The sequence below is a fragment of the Apium graveolens genome, chromosome 2, assembly GCF_009905375.1.
Source record: "Apium graveolens cultivar Ventura chromosome 2, ASM990537v1, whole genome shotgun sequence".
Lineage (NCBI taxonomy): Eukaryota > Viridiplantae > Streptophyta > Magnoliopsida > Apiales > Apiaceae > Apium > Apium graveolens.
In genome coordinates, this window is record NC_133648.1 from 197,510,345 (window position 1) to 197,531,662 (window position 21,318).

The following is a 21,318-nucleotide window of genomic DNA, read 5'->3' on the forward strand; positions in this document are numbered from 1 at the left end:
GAGCCTCAGCGAAAGGTATATTGATGTGAAGTTTCTTGAACACCTCCAGAAACTTCCCGAACTGTCTATCCAGCTTTTGTTGCTGCAATCTCTTAGGAAAAGGTGGTGGAGGATAGAGCTGTTTCTCCCCTATATTAGCCTCAGGCAGAGTGTGTTCAACATTAGTCTTCCTTGGTTCCGCCGCTTTCTCCTTTTGCTTAAATTCTTCATCTCTAACTTCAGCTTCGACTTCTTTTGCCTTTTCAGCATCAGCTACTTTTCCAGACCTTAAGGTAATAGCCTTGACTTGCTCTTTAGCTTCCTTCCTGCCTGGTACTTCCGTGTCACTGGGAAGAGTGCCAGGTTGACGATTGAGCACTGCATTGGCTAATTGACCGATTTGATTTTCCAAGATCTTGATAGAAACCGCCTGACTCTTGCACAACAGCTTAAGTTCCTCAAAATCAGCACTAGTAGGTGCAGCTGCACTTCCCTGTTGAGGATATGATTGCCTTGTAGCATACTGCTGTGGTTCTGGAATCCAGGTGGGTTAAACTGTTTACTTACTCCTTGCTGATATGGTGGCTGAATAGCATTCTGATTATTCCCCCAGCTGAAATTTGGATGATTTCTGTTATTAGGATGATAGGTTGCTGGCACAGGCTGCTGTTGTCGCTGATAATTATTCAAATACTGAACATATTCATTGACAAGAGAACACTGATCTGTAGCATGAGAACCTGCACAAAGCTCACAAACCATAGCTATTTGATTAACTCCATACGTAGCCAGAGAATCAACCTTCATGGATAGTGCTTGGAGCTGGGCTGCAATAGCGGTGGCTGCATCAACTTCCAGAATACCTGCGACCTTGCCTGACGTCATCCTCTGAGTTGGGTTTTGATGCTCATTTGCAGCCATCGTCTCGATAAGATTATACGCCTCAGTATAGCTTTTAGCCCATAAGGCGCCTCCAGCTGCTGCATCGAGCATGGGCCGAGATTGGGCCCCCAAACCATTATAAAAACCAGTGATTACCATCCAATCTGGCATTCCATGATGTGGACATTTTCTCAACATTTCCTTGTAGCGTTCCCAAGCCTCGCACATAGATTCTGTAGGTTGCTGCGCAAACTGAGTAAGAGCACTCCTCATAGTAGTAGTCTTTGCCATTGGATAAAACTTCACCAGAAACTTTTGCGCAAGATCTTGCCACGTAGTGATGGACCCAGCTGGTTCAGAATGTAACCAGTCTTTAGCCTTATCCCTCAGTGAGAATGGGAAAAGCCTCAACTTGATAGCCTCATCAGTCACGCCATTATACTTAAAAGTGCTGCAGATCTCGATAAAATTCCTTATGTGCATGTTAGGGTCTTCAGTTGCCGCTCCTCCAAAAGAAACAGAATTTTGCACCATCTGAATAGTGCCCGGCTTGATTTCAAAGGTGTTAGCTTGAATAGCCGGATGAAGGATGCTTGACTGAATGTCATCAATTTTAGGCTGAGAAAAATCCATAAGAGCTGGATCAGCTTGAACAATACGATCTCCCATGTTTACTGGTTCTTTCTGCTCAGTTCCTGAATCCGAATCCTCAAAATCTAACTTCTCCGGTGTATCAAGAACTTCGTCTTTCTCCTCAGCTGTATCCAAGGTCCTCTTGCGAGCACGAGAACGAGTTTGCATAAACGCTTGCTAAAGTACCTGAAACACAACCGAAAAGAGTAATTAACTACTACGTCCTAATCACTGAGTCCTAATGACCAATGATGGTAAGTACATAAACTAAACAAATACGCCGAGTCCCCGGCAGCGGCGCCAAAAACTTGTTAGGGCGAAATCACGCACTAATATTCACGCAAGTATACGCGTTCGTAAGTAATATAGAATACTTTCTAGTTCGTTCCCTCAGAGACTCAGACTAATTTATTGTCTAATTTAACTCACTCACCAATGTATGACTACTTCTCAATGTTAAGATAATAACACTTAAAATTGTTGATTAAATATTAACTATAATTAACTACTTAATTAACCACTTAACTAACACTTCAATTTATCAATAATAAAACACTCATGAGATCACAACTTCATTATTACTTCCTTCTATAGCCATTGTTATTACCTTTAGCATGTGACAGTGATGATATTAATCGAATAACACGAAACTGATAAAAGCCAACTTTCATTGTACTAATACCATTCTACCAAACATCCACAATTAAGATAGAAGTTGAATAGTCATCAATTATGTTGAGTTCCTATATGTCTACAGAAATTGACAACACAACGATTTAAGCACAAGTTATCCCTTTTTGATTACACATGGCAAATAAAACTGTTAGAATTACCCACTAATCATGCACAACGTACATGAACCTATGCTAGCATGGCAAGTTCTAAATCTCAAGATCCACCGTCGCTTCACAAGAGATTAACACCCTATCTTATATGTTCGCGACGCACATAAGACGAATACGCACAACCAATACTAGATATCATGCAATCATCACATACTAAAGTATTAAACAATTAACTAAAGAATTCCATAATAAATCCATTGCAACCCCATGATCACGATTAGCCCATAATAGAACTTATGGCCATCATGGGTTCATATGAAATCATGATAAACAAACACAAGAAAATAATAACTAAACTGATTATATTAAAACAGAGTACGTCACAAGAGTAAATAAGTCAAAGCAAGAAAACTAGCATCCAACGTTACAACGAAACAAGAATCACAAGAATATATGCTTCCTCTTCGTTGCTGTGTGCTAAATCGGTCTTCTTCCTTATCTCCTTCGCTTCTTGCAAAACACAATCTCAAACATAATCTCCTCTTAATACTCTGTGAAAACGTCTCAAATCTACCTATATAATAGTCCCATAAAACTCAGATTACATAGAAGTGGAAGCCAAACAGAAGTAGAAGTCTAAAATAATATATCTTTTTCCCCGACCCTGCGCGGCCGCTCAGCATTTCTGCGCGGGCGCGCAAGGCTGCTGCGCGGCCGCTCAGCATTGCTGCGCGGGCGCGCAGGCCTCCACTGGAAAAAATCCAGGTTTGCTCCGTTTCTTCGCCGTAATCTGCCCGTTCTTTTCCTCTCGCAATGGTGAACACATGCCAAGGCTTATTCTTGATGATTCCTCCTCCGAAATGCAACTAATACCCTGAAATGCATAAACACTAGAAAAATGCATCAAATACACAAAATACTTGATTTCAAGACACCAATTTAAGCCATTTTAAGACGTTCTAAGTGGTATAAAATGCCACTTATCAATTATACTTCTTAAGAAGTTCTTTGATATACTTGGATTGACAAATGAATATTCCATCTTTCCTTTGACTCACTTGTAGATCAAGAAAGTAGTTCAACTCTCCCATCATACTCATCTCGTACTTACTCTACATTAGCTTAGAAAATCTCTTGCAAAGATCATCATTAGTAGAACCAAATATAATATCGTCAACATATACTTGAACTAATATCATATCAGATTTATGCATTTTATGAAACAGAGTTTTATCTATGACATCTCTAGTAAAACCATTTTCAAGTAAAAACTCAGAGAGAGTGTCATACCATGTCCTAGGAGCTTGCTTAAGACCGTATAGAGCTTTGAATAGAAAGTAGACAAAATCAGCCAGATTTGGATCTTCAAAGCCTGGTGGTTGTTCCACATACACTTCCTCTTCTAGCTCCCCATTCAGAAATGCACTCTTCATGTCCATTTGATAAACTTTGAATTCTGAATGTGTTGCGAATGCTAGAAACATCCTTATTGCCTCAAGTATAGCTACTGGTGCATAGGTTTCATCATAATCTATACCCTCTTCTTGAGAGTAACGTTCAGATACCATTCTGGCTTTGTTTCTCATTACAATGCCATCTTCATCTAGCTTGTTCCTGAATACCCATTTAGTACCTATCACTGACTTGTTCTTTGGTCGAGGTACCACTTACATACCTTCTGCCTCTCAAACTGATTGAGTTTTTCTTGTATAGCAATAACCCAATATGGATCTTCCAGTGCCTCATCCACTTTCTTAGGTTCCATTTTTGAAAGAAGCCCTGAAAAGTGATATTCATTCTGAGTGGCATGTCTAGTTCTTACCATTGTGTCAGGATCACCAATGATCAATTCAAAGGGATGGTCTCTGTTCCAAACTCTTTGACAAGGCAGATAAGATCTTGATGTTTCCCCTTGTTCAGCCTGATGTTGAGTGTGAACTGTATGTCCTCTTCCTGCTCCCCCTGAGTTGCTGTCACCATGACTGGATGATTCTAATCTGTTTGTAGTGGTTCTTGATGGGGTTCCTGAATGATTATAATGATAATTGTTTCCACCATTATCACCACTTGATCCTGAATCAGTGGCTTCCCTGAACTACAGAAACAGTTCTAGCAACCTCAGGTTCTATTATATTCAAAGGATCATATGATAGATTCTCAAATTCCAGAGATTCAAAATCCTTTTCTCTTTGCAGGCTTGCCAACTTGGTGTCGTCGAATGCTACATTAAGGTTTTCAATCACCTTCTGATCAAAAATCATATAAACCCTGTAAGCTTTATATTCCAGAGAGTAGCCAAGAAATATGCCTTCTTCTGCTTTAACATCAAACTTTCCTAAATGTTTATTTCCTTCCTTTAGCACAAAGCATTTAGTACCAAACACATGAAAGTATTTCAGTATTGGTTTCTTGTCAGCCATAATCTCATAAGGAGTCTTGTCATGATCTTTGTTAATCAGGGTACGATTTTGAGTGTAACACGCTATGTTGACAGTTTCAGCCCAGAAGTAGGTAGGAAGTCTTGATTCACTTAGCAAAGTCCTTACTGCTTCAACCAAGGTACGATTCTTCCTTTCTACTACCCCGTTTTGTCATGGAGTCCTTGGAGCTGAGTACTGTCTCAAAATACCTTTCTCAGTACAAAATTCATTTAGAAATGCATTTTGAATTCTGTCCCATTATCTGATCTAATCTTTCTAACAGGTAGTTTCGCTTCCATCTCAATCTTCTTTATATAATCTACAATCAGCTGAGGTGCTTCATCCTTGGATTGTAAAAATAACACCCATGTGTATTTGGAGAAATCATCGACCATCACTAAAGCATATCTTTTCCTTGATAGTGACAGCACGTTCACTGGACCAAATAAATCCATGTGAATCAACTGAAGAGGTTCAGTTATACTTGTCATCTCCTTTCTTCTGTGCGATGCTTTCTTTGCTTTCCCTTTTTCACATGCTTCACAGAGTCCTTCTTGACATAATTCCATCTGTGGTAGTCCTCTCACTAGTTCTCTCTTGATCAGAGAGTTCATTGTCTTGAAGTTCAAGTGCGAGAGCTTCTTGTGCCATAGCCAACTTAGTTCTGATGAAGCTTTGCTGTAAAAATATCTGCTTACTCCATCACAGGTAGACTTCAAGTCAGCAACGTACAGATTACCTTTCCTTACTCCCTGTAAAGCAAGCTTCTCATCTTTCCTGTGAGAGATCAAACATCTTTCTGTTCTGAAATCAACATTGTATCCTCTGTCACAAAACTGGCTTATGCTCAGAATATTATACTTTAATCCTTCCACAAGAGAGATGTTTTCAATGATGACATTGCCAATTTTCAAATTGCCATATCCCTTAGTAAATCCTTTGTTATCATCTCCAAAGGTAACTATAGGGCTAGCTTTCTCAACCACACCTGTGAGCAGGGACTTTTCTCCTGTCATGTGCCTAGAACACCCACTGTCCAGAATCTACATGATCTTTTATTTTCTTACCTTACCCTGCAAACACAGATTGATTAAAAAGACTTTGGTATCCAAGCTTTCTTGGGTCCTGAAGGTTTAGGAGTAGAAACAGAATCAGTAATTGAAACCTTAACAGGCTTAGCTTTCACTTTGACTGGCTCCTTCTCAGTGTTAGTCTTAACAGTGTTGTTAGACTTAGAAATAAGAGTAACAGTCTTGTCTTGTGTGTGCTTATTACTCATGCTTGTCTTAGTGTTGATGCAAGTGCTAGCAGTTGCATGAAAAGCTTTAAAATATTCAAACATGGTAATAAATGCACATGGCATACATCCAACTATACCACAAGGTTTATGAAAACTAGGCATGTTAGGCATGGCAGGCAAACTGGAAGTTGTAATAGATTCTACTTTACTTTTAGTGCATGTATATGTAAGATGTGCAACAAAATTGCAATTATTACAAAGCTTCCTAGAAGTAGATGGGGAAGATGTAAAATCAGATTTCTTATTAACACCTACCTTTCCATTCCTGTTCTTTTTAGTCTTAACCTTAGCACTCTCACCAGTCTTAGGGTTGACTATTGGGTCTGGTTTCTTAAGTGTTTCAGGTTCCTTTATATCCACCTTAGTACCTAGGTCAGCTATAGATTTGGCTTTCGTAGCTGGAGCCTTAGAAGTCTTAGGGGATTCCTCTTCCTTCTCTCTATCTTCAGCAATCAATTCCTCATTGATTAGCAAACTTACTTCATCCAACAGTTCTGAAACAGACTCAGTGAATAGAGGAGATACAACATCCTTAATAATATATGGAACCTTTTCTGAGACAAACATGTTTATCTCTGATGTACCACTATGTTTCTTACTATTCAGCTTAAGAATAGTCAAGTCCTATTGAAGTCTTAGATTTAAATCTTTGACTATCTATTATCTCTTTTTGAGTCAGAGCTGCATTCTTAAACGCATGTCACTTCTTTCCTAAGTCAGCAATTTGGGTTCTAAGAATAACTTTTATGTTTGCATTGCACTTAACCTTATTCTCTAGATACTCATTCTTTTTTCTTAAGGTCTTCTAGTCCAACTACAAGCAATTCTAGTTCTTCATTCCTAGAGGTTAAACTCTCAGATTTAAGAACTAACTTATCATTTTCCATTTTATATGCAAGCATGCTTGTATGAACATTATACAATTCTAAAGTAAGTTCATGTGTAGTAGATTTGTATTCAGATACATACATATCTATAATGGTAAGTTCAGGAACCTGAGATGATTGTGGTGATTCCTTTGCAGAATCTGCCATAAGGGCCAGATTTACATACTCTTCCTCTTCATCTGAATCAGTATCATCGGGGATGATATCCTTCAACAATGTACGCTCTTCCTTTTTCCTTTACCACATAAGCATTCAACTTCTGTTTCAGCTTCTCATTCTTCCTTTTCAGATCTTCATAAGTTTCCTTCTTTTTATAGCAGTCATTTGATTTAACTTCCTTGGGCTTTCTGCAATTAGATGCAAAGTGCCCTAACTCATTGCAGTTGTACCATCTAGTTTTGCTCTTGTTAATCCAACTTGACTTGTAGCCTCCTATGGAGCTTGACCCTGACGAGTAGCTTCCTTTCTGAAATCTACCTGATGAACCCCTTGGTTTATAGTAGGGCTTTCTTCTGAATCTAACATGACTAAATTTTGCAGCTATGTATTGCATAGATTTGTCCTCCAACTGTTCAAGTTCCTCTTGAGTATATAACTCACTTTCATCCTCTGGCTCACCATTAGTAATTTCAGCTATGACAATTTCTTTAATTGTTGAGGAGGGTGCAACCTTATTTTCTTGAGATTCCTGTTCACGAACTACAAGTGCAGTGGTTTTTGCAAGTGCCATACTCTTACCGTCAATAGAACCAGGTCCATAGATAATGGCTCTTTGCTCTTGCTCCAGCTCATGTGTTCTTAACTTACCATAGATCACATACAGGGACATAGTGATAAAATCTTCTCTTTCCCTGATTGATGTGTTCTTTTGTTCCAGGTGAACTGGGAACGTCAGCATAAACTTCCTGTTAGACTCTCGTATGGGATAGACTTTCCCTTGCAGCTTTAATTCACTTAACAGTCTTGTATATCTCTCAAAGAGTCAAGACAGTGCTTCTCCGGGTTGAAGTTTGAATGCCTCATACTGAGTCGTCAGAATATCCATCCTATTTTCTTTGACTTCCTCTGTTCCTTCCATCAAAAGCTCAATGGTGTCCCACATATCTTTTGCATTGTTACTTCCTAGATGTTGATGGCCCATATCATTATCGGTGGATTCCACAATTATGAGTTAAAGGCTTGTGTCCAGATTTATCAACTCCTTATCGGTTTCCGTATATTTAGACGGATCCCTGGGAGTGGATGAGGAAGGAATTCCCACACCAGTTGTGGTTGTGGATTCAACAATTACTTCCATCGGAACATAAGGTTCATTCAGTAAAATCCCAATGTAAAGTGGATTCGAAGCTTTCATAAAAAGCATCATCTTTTTCTTCCATAGGTTGCAATTGTCTCTATCAAATGGGGGAACCTTTATACTTCCAATTCTTTGGTTATTCATTATCTTGGCAGAATTAAATTATTTAAAATTCAAAAATTTCAAGAAATGAGAATTTTTGAAAATTAAAAAAATCAAGAATTTTTCAAGAACTTGTTTCTTTCTCCGGATCTTGATTTTTATGTCAATCAACAAGCTCTGATACCAATTGTTAGTCCCAAAGTATCGTAGAAGGGGGGGTTGAATACGATACCTACAATCTTTTTCGATTTGTTTCAAGTTCTTCGTTAAAAGTACGGAATCAAAAAATACATAAAACAATTCGAGGAATATATTGTTTTATAAATATAAACCTTTAGGTTGCTACAACTAATCAAAGTATTGATTAGCTACAATAAATTCAGCAACATAACAATATATTTACAAGGATAATAAATGTGAAGCTTTAATGGAGCTCTCGTAAACTTTCTGTGTTTGCAGAAGAAGATAACCAACTGAATGAATTACATTCAATTGCTGCTTTGTAGTCTTTCAAAATTCAATGGACAGGTGGCCAATTATTATCCACACAATTCATTAATTTTGCTGCATGCAATTCTGTGAATAACTCATCTATGGCGACAACTCTGTGGCGACAAGCTTTCCCCTGTGATTCCTCTGTGGCGACAGCTCTGAGGTGACAACTCTATGGCGACAGAGTTGCCTTGAACAATTCTCCGTGGTTACAGCTTTTGTGGCGACAACTCTGTGGCGACAGAGTTGCCTTAGAGTAATTTCTCCGTGGTTACAGCTTTTGTGGCGACAGAGTAACCTTAGAGCAATTTTTTTGTGGTTACAGCTTCTGTAGCGATAACTCTATGGCGACAAAGTTACCATAGAGCAATTTCTCTGTGGTTACAGCTTCTGTGGCGACAACTCTATGGCGTCAAAGTTGCCTTAGAGTAATTTCTTTGTGGTTACAGCTTCTGTGGTGATAGGTAGAGAGAGCTTCCATGACATAGAATATTTTGGCTCTGTGTCAAACCATTCCTCAATGTATCAATCATTTTTTTCTGTTAATTGAATCAAAATACTTTCAAGAATGCTGATGTTTGGTGCACTGGTCTGGTTCACAAACAGCTAGCATTGTGAGGATCCTAATTCAATTTGTCTTGTGTTCCTGAGCTGATACAGACTGATGTTTATCCATTGCTTCTTTCACTGAACCCTTGATCTGTTAACACTTGAGATCAATACATGCAACTGATGTCTAACGCCCTTTGATGTCTTATTCTTCATGGCTGCTTGGACATAATAATGAACTTCTTCGCATGATCTGTTAGAGGACTTAATAAATCAATCACATCATTTGGTTCTTTGTGTTTATCATGTCTTCATCTGAAGGGATCCTGTGCTTCACAGTTTAATATTGTTTATCTGTTTCTATTTTCATGTTGAGATGTAAATCTTCGATTACATGTTACATTACATTATGCTTTACACTCCCGCATAGAATTGATTATGTGTGTGACCTAATTAAAGGAACATGTTGGTTCTTGAAGGTTGATAAAAGATCAGGCTACCATCAATTAAAGGTTAAGCCTGAGGTCATACTAGAGACTATGTTTGGAGTGGGGTATGGACATTATGAGTTCTGGTGATATTATTTGGATTAGCAAATGCACTAGTCTCGTTTAAAGGTTTAAAGTGCAAAGCTTGTATAAGTGTACTTATATTTATTGATAACATCCTCATCTATTCAAAATTAAAAAAGTCCACGTAGAACGCCTAAGGATTTCCCTACGAAGATTAGAAAGGAAGCAACGGTACGTTAGGTTTTCAAGTATGAATTTTGGTTGAGATTAACAAAAATTGTGATTACTCCATTAACACCCACCTGAGCGAAGCCAGTGTAGTAACAGATGCCTTGTGCAGTAAGGAAGGATTAAATGTGATTAAGATCACTGATGAGTTTGTAAAAGAATTAGAATGAGTGGAAGTTGAAGTTGAATACCTGAAGGTGATAAGAAGCCACTATATGAGGTTAATTTCAGTCTAAGCTGATTGAAAGGATAAAGAAATTGTTAAGCCCTGAATTAGTTCACCAGATTATAAATGCGGAGTATTGATTCGAAAAAAGGTTAAAAATCAACTCATGATACACAAAGAAAGAATGCAGATTCATAACGGGAGAATATAGAGATAAAAGTTGGAGCATTAGTATTCCTGAAAGTGTAGCCTTGGAAAGGAATAGTGAGGTCTGGGCATAAAGGTAAGCTAAGCCCTAGGAGTATCAGACCATTTATTGAGAAAACAGGTAAAGTCGCCTATGAGTTAGCGTTATTGCTACAACTATAGTATACTCATAGTGTGTTTTACATCTTTATGTCAAAAGAATATATCCTTGATTTGAATCAAGACAATGTGTATGAATCAATATGGATCCTAGATCGTAAAGCGAGACCTTAGGAATACGTTTATTCCTATAGTGGATATGCTTTGGAAGAATCCAAAAGTAAAAGGGTTTACTTGAGATTAGAGTTAGACAAACTTGACAAATATCCTCACTTGTTTAGTTAGATCAGATTCTGAGGACAAAATCTTTTTAAGGCGGAAAGATATAACGACTCGTATATTTTGAATTATTTAAAAGTGAAATTATTAAATAACTAATTAAATAAAATATATGTATTGGGTTTTTTACAGTTGTGTGTTGTTTAATATGATTTATGTGTGATTATTAGTGCATAGGGATTATTGGTGTAATTAATTATTGAGTTGCATTGTTTTGTTTCACTTTTAAAAGTGAATTTAATTGAAGATTTATTTTCATAAATATTTAGATTAACTCTAAAATTATTTTTATGATTCTATAATTGCAATAATTATTTTTGGGATTTTATAAAATTTAGAAATCAATATTTCAGAAATTATTTATCTTTAAATGATTTTCTGATTGCAATTATTTGTAAAAACAATATTTAATCCCATGATGCTTCATAAATTACGAAACTCATATTTTATGAAGTTCATAATATTTTGAAAATTTTAAAATTATTTTGGGAATTTTAAGGATTAAATTCACTCGCACGTTTGTTCGTTAAATCATAAAATGCGGGTGTGTCCGTAATTCAAAAATATTTTAAAAATTATAAATTTTTTATATTATTAGTTTTTAAATATTCTGGGAATTTTAAGATTATTTTGGTGGATTTTCGGGTTATTTTCTGCCGCAAGTGGTTCATTAAATTGCGTAAAACAGAAAAATAATGGGGCTTGCAGTCAATAATAAGCCACATGTTCGATTTTCAGGCGGTGTGTTTTTCAGTTTTATGCGTGCTACTGATGAGTTTTTTTGCAGAAAATAATAAAATATTTATAGACACAAATTGATAAGTACAAGCATCCTAATATTTTCCTCTCTCTTCTTCCATCTCTCTCTTCGATCTCTTCTTTTTCAATCTCTGTCTCTCCACTCACTCCCATCACTCTTTCCCCTCTGTCTCATGCCCCCTGTTACTCCCCCTTCCTTTCTCCCCGTGTCTGTTTCTTGGTAAGTTTCCCCATCGCCTCTTTCTCGTTTTCCGGCTTATTTTCCGGTGGCTGTCTCGGTTCTGTCTTGTTTGTTTATGTATATATACATGAGTATATATAAGCATATGTGTTATGCCGCATTGATTTGTCGTGTTGCCATTTCTGTTACTTTTCCGGCCGCCGCCGGATTCTTTTCACGACGAGGTGACCTGAGAGTGTGTCTGCGTGTGCGCGTTGCGCTTAGTGGCGCGTGTGTTCTGTGTTTTTGCTTCGTTGCCTTCTATTGTCGAATTCCCTGTTTCTTTTTCTACAATTTCCTGAAGACATTCAAATTATTATCTTATTTTATATTTAAATAATAAAATATGATGAAACTTTTTTTGATGTTTCGGATTTTAATAATAAAAATAATAATAATAATCAGTGAGACTTGTGACTGGCATCCGAATCGGGTACCTCCGAGATTCGCTGCCGTCACTAATGAATTCCGATGAGCTGATGGTGGACCGTGATGAATATTATGAGTCCTAATATAAATAAATAATGAATGTATAAATTCTATTTTATAATCTTCGAAATGGAGTAGTAGTTAAATATTTATACTCGAGATTATTGGGATTGTGATATCAGTTGGATTCTGATTGTGATTGTGATTGTGATTGTGATTGTGATTGTGATTGTGACTGTGATTGTGCTTGTGATTGTGATTGTTGGATTGCGTTGTTGTGAAAGTGGACGTCGATTATGTTTTGACGGGTAGTCCGATAAACAAAGGAGACACTGCCCGATTTTCGGGAAATTAATTCCAAAAAAATTCAGGAACATATCTTGTAAAATATCGGGATTATCAGTCGAATATATATAGCTATATAATTATAAATAAATATTGTACAAACCTACTTGCGTATTATGATAAATAGTTAACAACCCTAATTTACGAAACGTACCCGCGTGTGTAATAAAATATTTTGTAAAATATAACTGACAACCCTGTTTTCTAAAGCGACGAGTATATGTATTTTCTGAAAATGATTATCGAGCCGAGTTTTGAATACGTGAACCCTGATTGCTATGTGTATTGCAATAATAGGTACAATTACGAGTCAGGTTATGATATAGTAGTGAGGATATGTCAAGCATACTTAGTCATCTACCATAGAGTATTTTGACTCTTGTAGGTTATAGTCGGAAAACCGGAAGTTGACATCGGACTAAAGATAGCCTATTGATCAGTCGACAAGCTCAACGAGGTTACAAGCGAAGGGCCTGAGTGTCAAAGTCGGATCCAGGATAGTCTAATAGTTAGACGATAAAGCCGAACGTTGAAATCAGTTCAAGGTCAATCAGAGATAGTTGTAAAACTCTGCAAGGAAAGTACCTCTGACCATATTTTTATAGTTCAGTAATATATGAATGACTCTTGATTTAAATTGTGTACTAGAACATAAAGTTTTAAGTTACGTATCCCCTGTATCTGAATTATTGTTTAAATTACGTTTTTGGGGAGAAGTAACTTCTGAAAGTACCTATCTCTGAAAAGTGATTAAATTGAAAAGAAGTTTTGAATAGTGTGTTGTGATAGAACTGTTTTTAAAAAGAGATAGTAAAAGTGATTTTGAAAAACTTGATAAAGAGGAATGTTTTGATCCACCTATGTCGTGGAATTTGGAAAGAGGTAAAAAGGGAATTCAGTTAATCTATTGGAGTTGTGTAAGAGGCCCGTTATTCGGTAACGGCCCAACAGGTGGTGGCTTAAGAGGCTAATTCGGTTGTGCACACTATTTAACCGATTAGTCCAGCGTGGGGGAGATCTAGCTAGTCTCCCAAGTTCCGGAACACATTCTTTATTCTGGACGGCCTTTATTCGTTGTCCGATGATGATAGACTGATCAGCTATATTCACCAGTTGAACGTCCAATAGATCTTGTTGATTCAATTTTGAAATGTTTTAACAAAATAACTTGTATGGAACAAATGATTTGAAAGCGAAATAACATGCTAAAATTGGACTCTGGTATTATACACATCACACGACTGTTGTTATGGTTTTACAGAGCATGCTAGTTTTGAATATCCAGTTATACATGTTTATCTTGCTTTGGTAAACGAGATATGATTTCTGTTCCTATCACTGTTTTATCATAAATTGTTTTACTTGTTATTCATATAGTGGTACTGCTGAGCAATTGATTGCTCACCCTTGCAGAATGTTTTGTATATATGTATTGCAGATGCCTAGGAGACTCTTCCGTTGTAGTCAGGGCATAGCTCCAGTTCCTTTCATGTCAAGCTTCTCTGAGGTAGTTGTGTCAGACCAAAGATGGTCTGTTGAGTTGCTGTATTAAGATAGTATTTCCAGGATTGTTTGTAATAAGTTGGTTTTGTAATAGTTTTAACCTAAGTCATACTTAATCCTGGAAAAGATCTTGGTAAGGGGGTCGTGTTTATGTTTTAACATTAAATTAGATTATACTAGGTATGTTATGTTGGTTATTTTGTTGTTGGTGACATCAACTCCTGACTCCGGGGTTGAGGCTGTCATACTATATCGTTTGGGCCGGTGGATCTGTTCCTCTTGATTTTTCCCCAGCTTCACGCATTGGCATTGTAATAACCCCAATTTTTGAGAAATTTTGAAACCCTTATGAATAGTGTTTTTGCTGAACGAGAAAACTTTTCATGCCACACTATGTAGGGGTTCTGATATGGATATTCTGAGATTTTATTAGTACTTTATATGGGATATAAGTGTATGTAAAGATCGTCAGAATCCAATTCCGAACACTTTGATTTTTCCCGGAAATCCACTAGATACGGAGAGAATTGAGTATAAGGTAACAGGATAAAAAGGATTTAAATTAAAGGATTATAAGAGAGGATCATAAAAGGAATACAATGTATTGAGAAAGGTTAAGGGAACCTAAGTAATAAGATCCCGGGTATGATCCTTCAAACGATAAATGAAAACGAAAGTTAAGCGAACCGTATAACAGATCAGCGGTCATTAGGCAAACAATTAGGAAGTTAAGCAAAGGGATTAGAGGAAGTGATGTCACCCAACCAATGAGAAGAGGATAAGGAAGGGAGGATGACATAGCAATGTGATGTAAGCATGACATAGGGAAGGAGGAGATGTGGTGGAATATTAACCACACAAAACCAAGGGCAACTAGGTAATTCACTAAAGCAAACAACAAAAATCAACCAACCAAGCAAATCATTTCATTTTCATCAAACAAAACACAAAATTCTCTCTTCTTCTTCCTCATGCTCTCGGGTGGTTTCTTAAGAAATGGGAAGTCCAAGCTCCTCCACTTGTTATTTTCCAAGGTAATTATCCTAGCTCCTCCTAGTTAAGTTACATACTTCCTATAAGTTTAAGCTTCTAATTCCAAGCCAATCTTTTTCTATAAATCATCAAAGAAGATGGTGAATAGTGTTTTCAAGAACTAAAATTTGTGTTCTTGAAGTTTTGTTTAGATTAAGCTTGGTTAAGGGCTTTAAAGGTGATTCCAAGCCATCCTCTTGATTCTCCACTCTCCAAGGAAGGTATAAACTACAAACCCTAGCTTTAGTTTTGAGTATTTAGGAATGGTTATGAGTAGTATAGTATATGTGAAGCATGAAACTTGTTTGTTTAAGAGTTTGGGTTGGAATGGTGGTGATTGATTTGTTGAAATCTTAAGATTTGGTTAAAGAATGTAGTATAGTTTAAATTCAAGTTTTAGGAGTAAGTAAATGGATTATAATGAGTTGGTTTGGGGCTGTTGTAATGTATTTTGGATGGAGTTTGGATTGGGTTATGAATTGGGGTTGGATTGTGGTTGTTTTGAGTTGGTTTAAATTTGGGAAATCGCGTAAACATAGCCGTCGTAATGTCCGATTTACCGTAGACTGTTTTTGTTCTTAACATCAGAACCCTTGAACTCACTGCTAGGTTTTGACCATTGTCATGTTTAGATAGTTCATGTTACGAGCTTCGTTTTGATATGTGGTTCGTTTGATTCCGATGAACGGTTTAGGAGAAACGACCGTTTCAAGTAACGGCGTTTCGCGAACGAAACTTTTTCCCCTCGCCTTACTTTGAAATGTAGGTTAAAGACCGAAAAGGGTTAATTAATGCATGAAACATTTATGGTAAGTGTTTTAGGCAGTTGGTAAGTCACTCGCGAAGGAATCGCTTTAAAACTCGTAAAGGTTAAATTATTAAAAATGGTGGAGCCGAGGGTACCCGAGTGACTTAAGCGAATCAGTGAGCGCAAAACAAGCGTTAGAGTCTAAGTTAGTTAAAGTATAGATTTACAAGTGACTTTGGTTTAATTCCAACTTACTTGTTGCTTATAGGTTACCAGACTCGTCCCGAGCCATTCGTAACCCCCAGTCGCTCAGGCAAGTATTCTATCCGATACACTGTTGTTGTGATGTATACATTTGTATATGCATGATCTTGCGATAAATGCCTATTGGTTAGTTAGCAAATTTTTGCGATATATTGTAGCATGTGATATGGTATATATGCATGCCTGTTTCATATTCTTGAAATATATATCTGTTGGTTCATTTGATAATACCTATGCTAGAGGATAGCGGTATCTTGCATATACCCTTAGTATAGGGATTCAAAGGTGAAAATATTTTCAAAAAAAAAACCGGGAGTCGAGGATCCCGAGTAGATTTTATATATATGGATATGGATATATATATATATATTTATATATATATGGTTATAGTTTTCCAAACTATTAATCGAATAAGGTTTATTCGATAACTTGAAACTTTATTTTATTATTGAATATTATTTCGAATATTATTCGAGGGCTTATGACTCCTTTTAATTATTTATCTGAATATTATTTGAATATTCATTCGAGGACTTATGACTCTTTTATATTATTATGAATATTATTTGAATATTCATTTGAGGATCTATGACTCCGATAATGTGCTGTAATATATTCTTTATTTTATTAAAGAGTAAGGTGTTAATAATCAAACTTATTTTCGATTATTCAAATAAAGATAATACTTTCATATAAGTATATCTTTGGTTATTTAATGTTTATTTCAAGTATAAGTTTTAATACTTCTACTTCAATTATTTTTATAAAGATTATTCTTTATGGGAATATTATTTAAATAATAATATTCAGTCATTTTCTAAATATTCTGGGGACTGATTTACTTCATTAAATCAGCCTTACTCCAAACACTCTTTAAAGTGTTTTCGAGTCTTCAAAATGATTTTTAAAAGTCAGAGCGGATCCCAAAACTCATTTTTATATTTAAGATCTTCCTTTTTAAAGGGGATTTAAATACTCGCTCAAAACCTGTGGAATCCGGCTCTGTGGTGTATTTTATATTCGCAACGAGGTTGCAGATTTGGTAAATGAATTGATTACTTGCCCAACGTTCGGGAAGTAAGCCCATCTCATTGAGTCGGCATAAGCGACAGGCCGGGGTACGGTCTATTATTGTGTAAGTGGCTGGGTGGCAGTCCATCAACGCGTGAGGGGCCGGGGTACGGTCTAGCGCGAGGTCCTAATGCGGCCAGGGTGATGACCGGTGAGGAATTCATCCATCTACAGTAGAAAAGGTTACTTATTGGTATCTTTGCCTGATCAGCGAGATATCGGGTTTATGCCAAAATTCTTTTCCTTTCCAAAATTCATTGGATGTTTCAAACTCTGTTCATACTTTGCATAACAGAGGTTCCAGGAAATGTTTAAAGGGATATATATATGTGGACATATATATATATCGGGGCTAAATAAAGTATCTCATAACTTTTTCATTCAATAATATTTCAAAGATTGAATCTATTCAAGTCTTATCTTGTGGTCTCATCAGTGGGATGAATTTTTGAAATTGATTATAACTTGAACGGTGGTAGTTCAAGTAGTATTTGGGAATGATATAAGTGTAGTGAAGTATTTGGTAACTTCATCTTTTAAACTTATATCTAATTAATAATTGTCTTATGAATGACAAAGATTTTCAGAAAAACGTTGAGACAAGGTTAGATATATGAGATCACCTTGCAACGATATTTTTATACAGTTATACAATGGGACTTTGTGTATATTATGCATGGAAGAGGACTTCCATTACTTTGAAAAGTATATATGTATATATACTGAATATTTTGCGACTTCATCGCATTAAGATATCAAACTTGGTTCATTTCTTTTGACCAAGATTTTCATGAGTATTATGAGTAGACTCATATACTATTAATCATTATACATATTATTTTGGTGGGCTTGCTGCTCACCCTTGCTTTCTTCTTTCATCACACAACATCAGATAGATAAGATGAACATGACCAAGCTCCCAATTCGCGATCGGATAGGAAGCGTTTCGCAGCTTCCTATAGGCATTGAAGTCACTGTAGCTGAGGTAGGGAACTACCAATAGACTAGGCTTCAACTTTTGATGTACCAGATTTATGTATATTTATGAATTGTAATAATGGCAATGAAATGTAAATTTATTCAGAACCTTTTTAAGGTGTATTGACATATAATTGTGGAATAAAAACGACTTGTGATTATTTTTGGATGTTCATCTCTGAGACTATAACGTGTGGTGTGTGTGTTTATTGTGGGGTCACAGTACAGAGTAGTTGAGAAATTATTAAGATTGGGTGTTAATAAGGGAAATGGAACTCGTGACAACCCGGATCCCCGACCCCGGATCTGGGGGTGTTACAGAAATGGTATCAGAGCTAAGCGTTATAAACCTCAGAGATGATGGGACGTTAAGATAATAAGTTCACTAAGATAATAAGAACTCTTGCCAAGTTCATAGTCGGACTACCTAACGTAGTACTGACTGTTAAAACCCTTATGGGAACCCTTATAAATATCGTGATAGGAGCGTAGTTCGTTATCGTATATGGTAGCGGGACTCCGAACCCTGAGGTTGAGGAGCAACATCGCGATGATGTTTTATTACTCATTGGAGATCAAATTATGGATCCAATAGAGCGTCCTAACGCAGGACCGGATGATGTTGATATTGAGGAGGTAGCGGTTGAGGAGGTTGTCCTAGAAGGAATAGTTGTTGAGGAGGATCCCAAGGAGGATCCTGGCAAGATTGGATAAAGGACCACTGATGAATTGATGACCATGGTTAGGGCAACTCCCAGAGGTAGGATTGGCCGGTCACTACCGGAGGTTCGTTCAAGTTGTAAAGATAGTAGCCCCTTTAACGCGGCTTACTAGTAAGACTGAGAAGTTCGAATGGACAGAGAAATGCGAGAATAACTTTTAAGAACCGAAACAAAGGTTGGTGGCGTTCCCTATGTTGGCGTTGCCGGATGGAAAATGAGATTTTGTGATGTGTAGTGACGCTTCGCATAAGGAATTAGGGTGCTTCATATACAGCACAGCAAAGTAATCGCGTACGCGTCAAGACAATTAAGGGAATATATAATTCGATATCCCCACCCATGAGCTTGGGCTCGTGGCAATAGTTTTTTTTTTCCCTAAAGATTGGAGGCACTACTTGTATAGAGAGAAGTGCGAGAATTACCTGAGCCATAAAGTGCTCTAGTACATTTTTCACGTAGAAAGAGCTCAACATATGCCAGAGGAGGCAGTTAGAGCTAATCAAGAATAATGATTGGGAGATTCTTTATCATTCGGGGAAAGCCAATATGGTGGCTGATGCCCTTAGTAAAAAGGAGAGACTCAAGATGATGATGTCTTTTGGAGAGTTTATAAGAGATTTTGAGAAAATGGAAATAGTAGTGAAGGTAACCGGAGCCGGTACCGAAAGGCTGTTTGAGATTGCAATACAGTCTGAATTATCGGAAAAGAACACATTGTGCCAGAAAGAGTGATGAATGAAGGCAGAGAGCCAACAAATAGATAAGAGGTTAATACCGAGAAAGATGAGAAGGGAATAATGAGGTATTCCTACAGAATTTGGGTTCCAAATGTTCAAGAGCTTAAAGATGAGATCTTAGATGAAAGCTAGTTTGAGGAATAAGATTTAGAGCAAACCCTGAATGTGATAGTCAGGGAGGACGCCATCAAGATAGAAGGAACCCATAACATAATGAAGTGGAAAATGAGGATTTTAACGTATAAGATAACCCCAAGTATGGGGAGTAGGAAGAAATATTTAGACTGAGAAAACAAAAGTCGAGCGAGATAAGGAGACCCGAGACGGTACTCCTATACGGAAATTCATGGACCTGTCTAAAAAAGAACTTAGACTATTATCCCCAACCACCATCCTGAGGAAACAATGCGGTGATAAATTCTTTCAGGACCTTTAAATCGCTAAGCTCTCAGAGTTCCAAGGAACAAGCTGACCCAGTCGAGCCAAGAGCCTGGCTAAAGGAAATGCAGGAATCATTTGAGATTTTAAATAATTGACGAATCACAAAAGAGTGTTTTTGTCACTTACCCTCCTAAGAGAGAGACCACCCGCTGGTAAAAGGCCAAGGAAGGCACGAAGCCAGAGGTTATGATAAACTGATTTAAGTTCAGTAAGTTGTTTTCGGGAAAGTACTTCCCAAGGTTATGGAAATAGTGTAAAAGCTTTAGAGCCAGAACAAAGGCAGACGAGTATGATGAATTATGAATCTAAGTTGTAAAGATTATCAAGATTCGTTCTGAGGACACGAATCCAGAATGACGGGATGTTTGAAATCGATGCTTATGATGGGTTGGTTCATGAAATAATGATAAGGGAGTTGGGTATGAGGAAACCCTAAAGACTCGTAGCAATAGAAATAGAAAAGTATGTAATCGTCAGGATGAGGGTGATTCACCATGAGTTAAAATTGCTGGGTGAAGGCATAAGAGATACATATAGTTATCCCCTGTAAGTTGGGAGGATTCGAGGAAACCTCGAGATAATTCGAAGGATAAATAATGAGACGCGGATAGACTAAGGGGATAAGGAAGTAAGAAATTAGGAAAAATTGGATGAAGGAAGTGACCTTCAAGAAGGTGAAATGTAAGACCGGTGGCTTGATACCCAGAAAGGGAGACGCCAGGTATGAAAGATATCCCAACATTGAGGTGACTGTTGAGATAAACAACAAAAGTAAATAAGGAATTATTAAGAAGAAGTTCACGTTGAACACGACCAATATCTTCCAGAACATCCTTGTTATCGTTACCAAATTAGGCAAGATAAGCGGATGACCATTGTTATCTTTTGGAGGCCATATGGATTGACCTCAATTTGAATAAGGATGCTATTATGAAATTAGGTATCGACTATCGAGGTGGGAATGATGAATAAGATAATCTGTCAAGGATATATGACTTGATTTATCCATGGATGGATGCAGGTACCTTTTAAAGGTGGAATTAAGGCTAGAACATCGGTAACTTAAAATGAATCCTAGGGGAATGCATAAAGGTTTGCATTTCACCCTTAATAGGGACGGTATGAGTTTTGACAGTATGATTTGGAAAGGGTTAAGGTAACAATAACCTTTAAGAATTAGTGGAGAAATTTTCAGAAGTATATAGACAATGGTTCTAGTAATAGTAAATGGTATTTTGATATGCCCTGTATT

The 21,318-nt window shown here is 37.1% G+C and overlaps 1 non-coding gene across 1 annotated transcript; it reads left to right on the plus strand.

Annotated features, from left to right (window-relative positions):
• Positions 1-1,030: 1,030 nt before the first annotated feature.
• Positions 1,031-1,137, plus strand: LOC141709235 (small nucleolar RNA R71). Its single transcript, XR_012569823.1, has one exon. It is a non-coding gene; the product is annotated as a small nucleolar RNA R71 (small nucleolar RNA).
• The last annotated feature ends 20,181 nt before the right edge of the window (positions 1,138-21,318 follow it).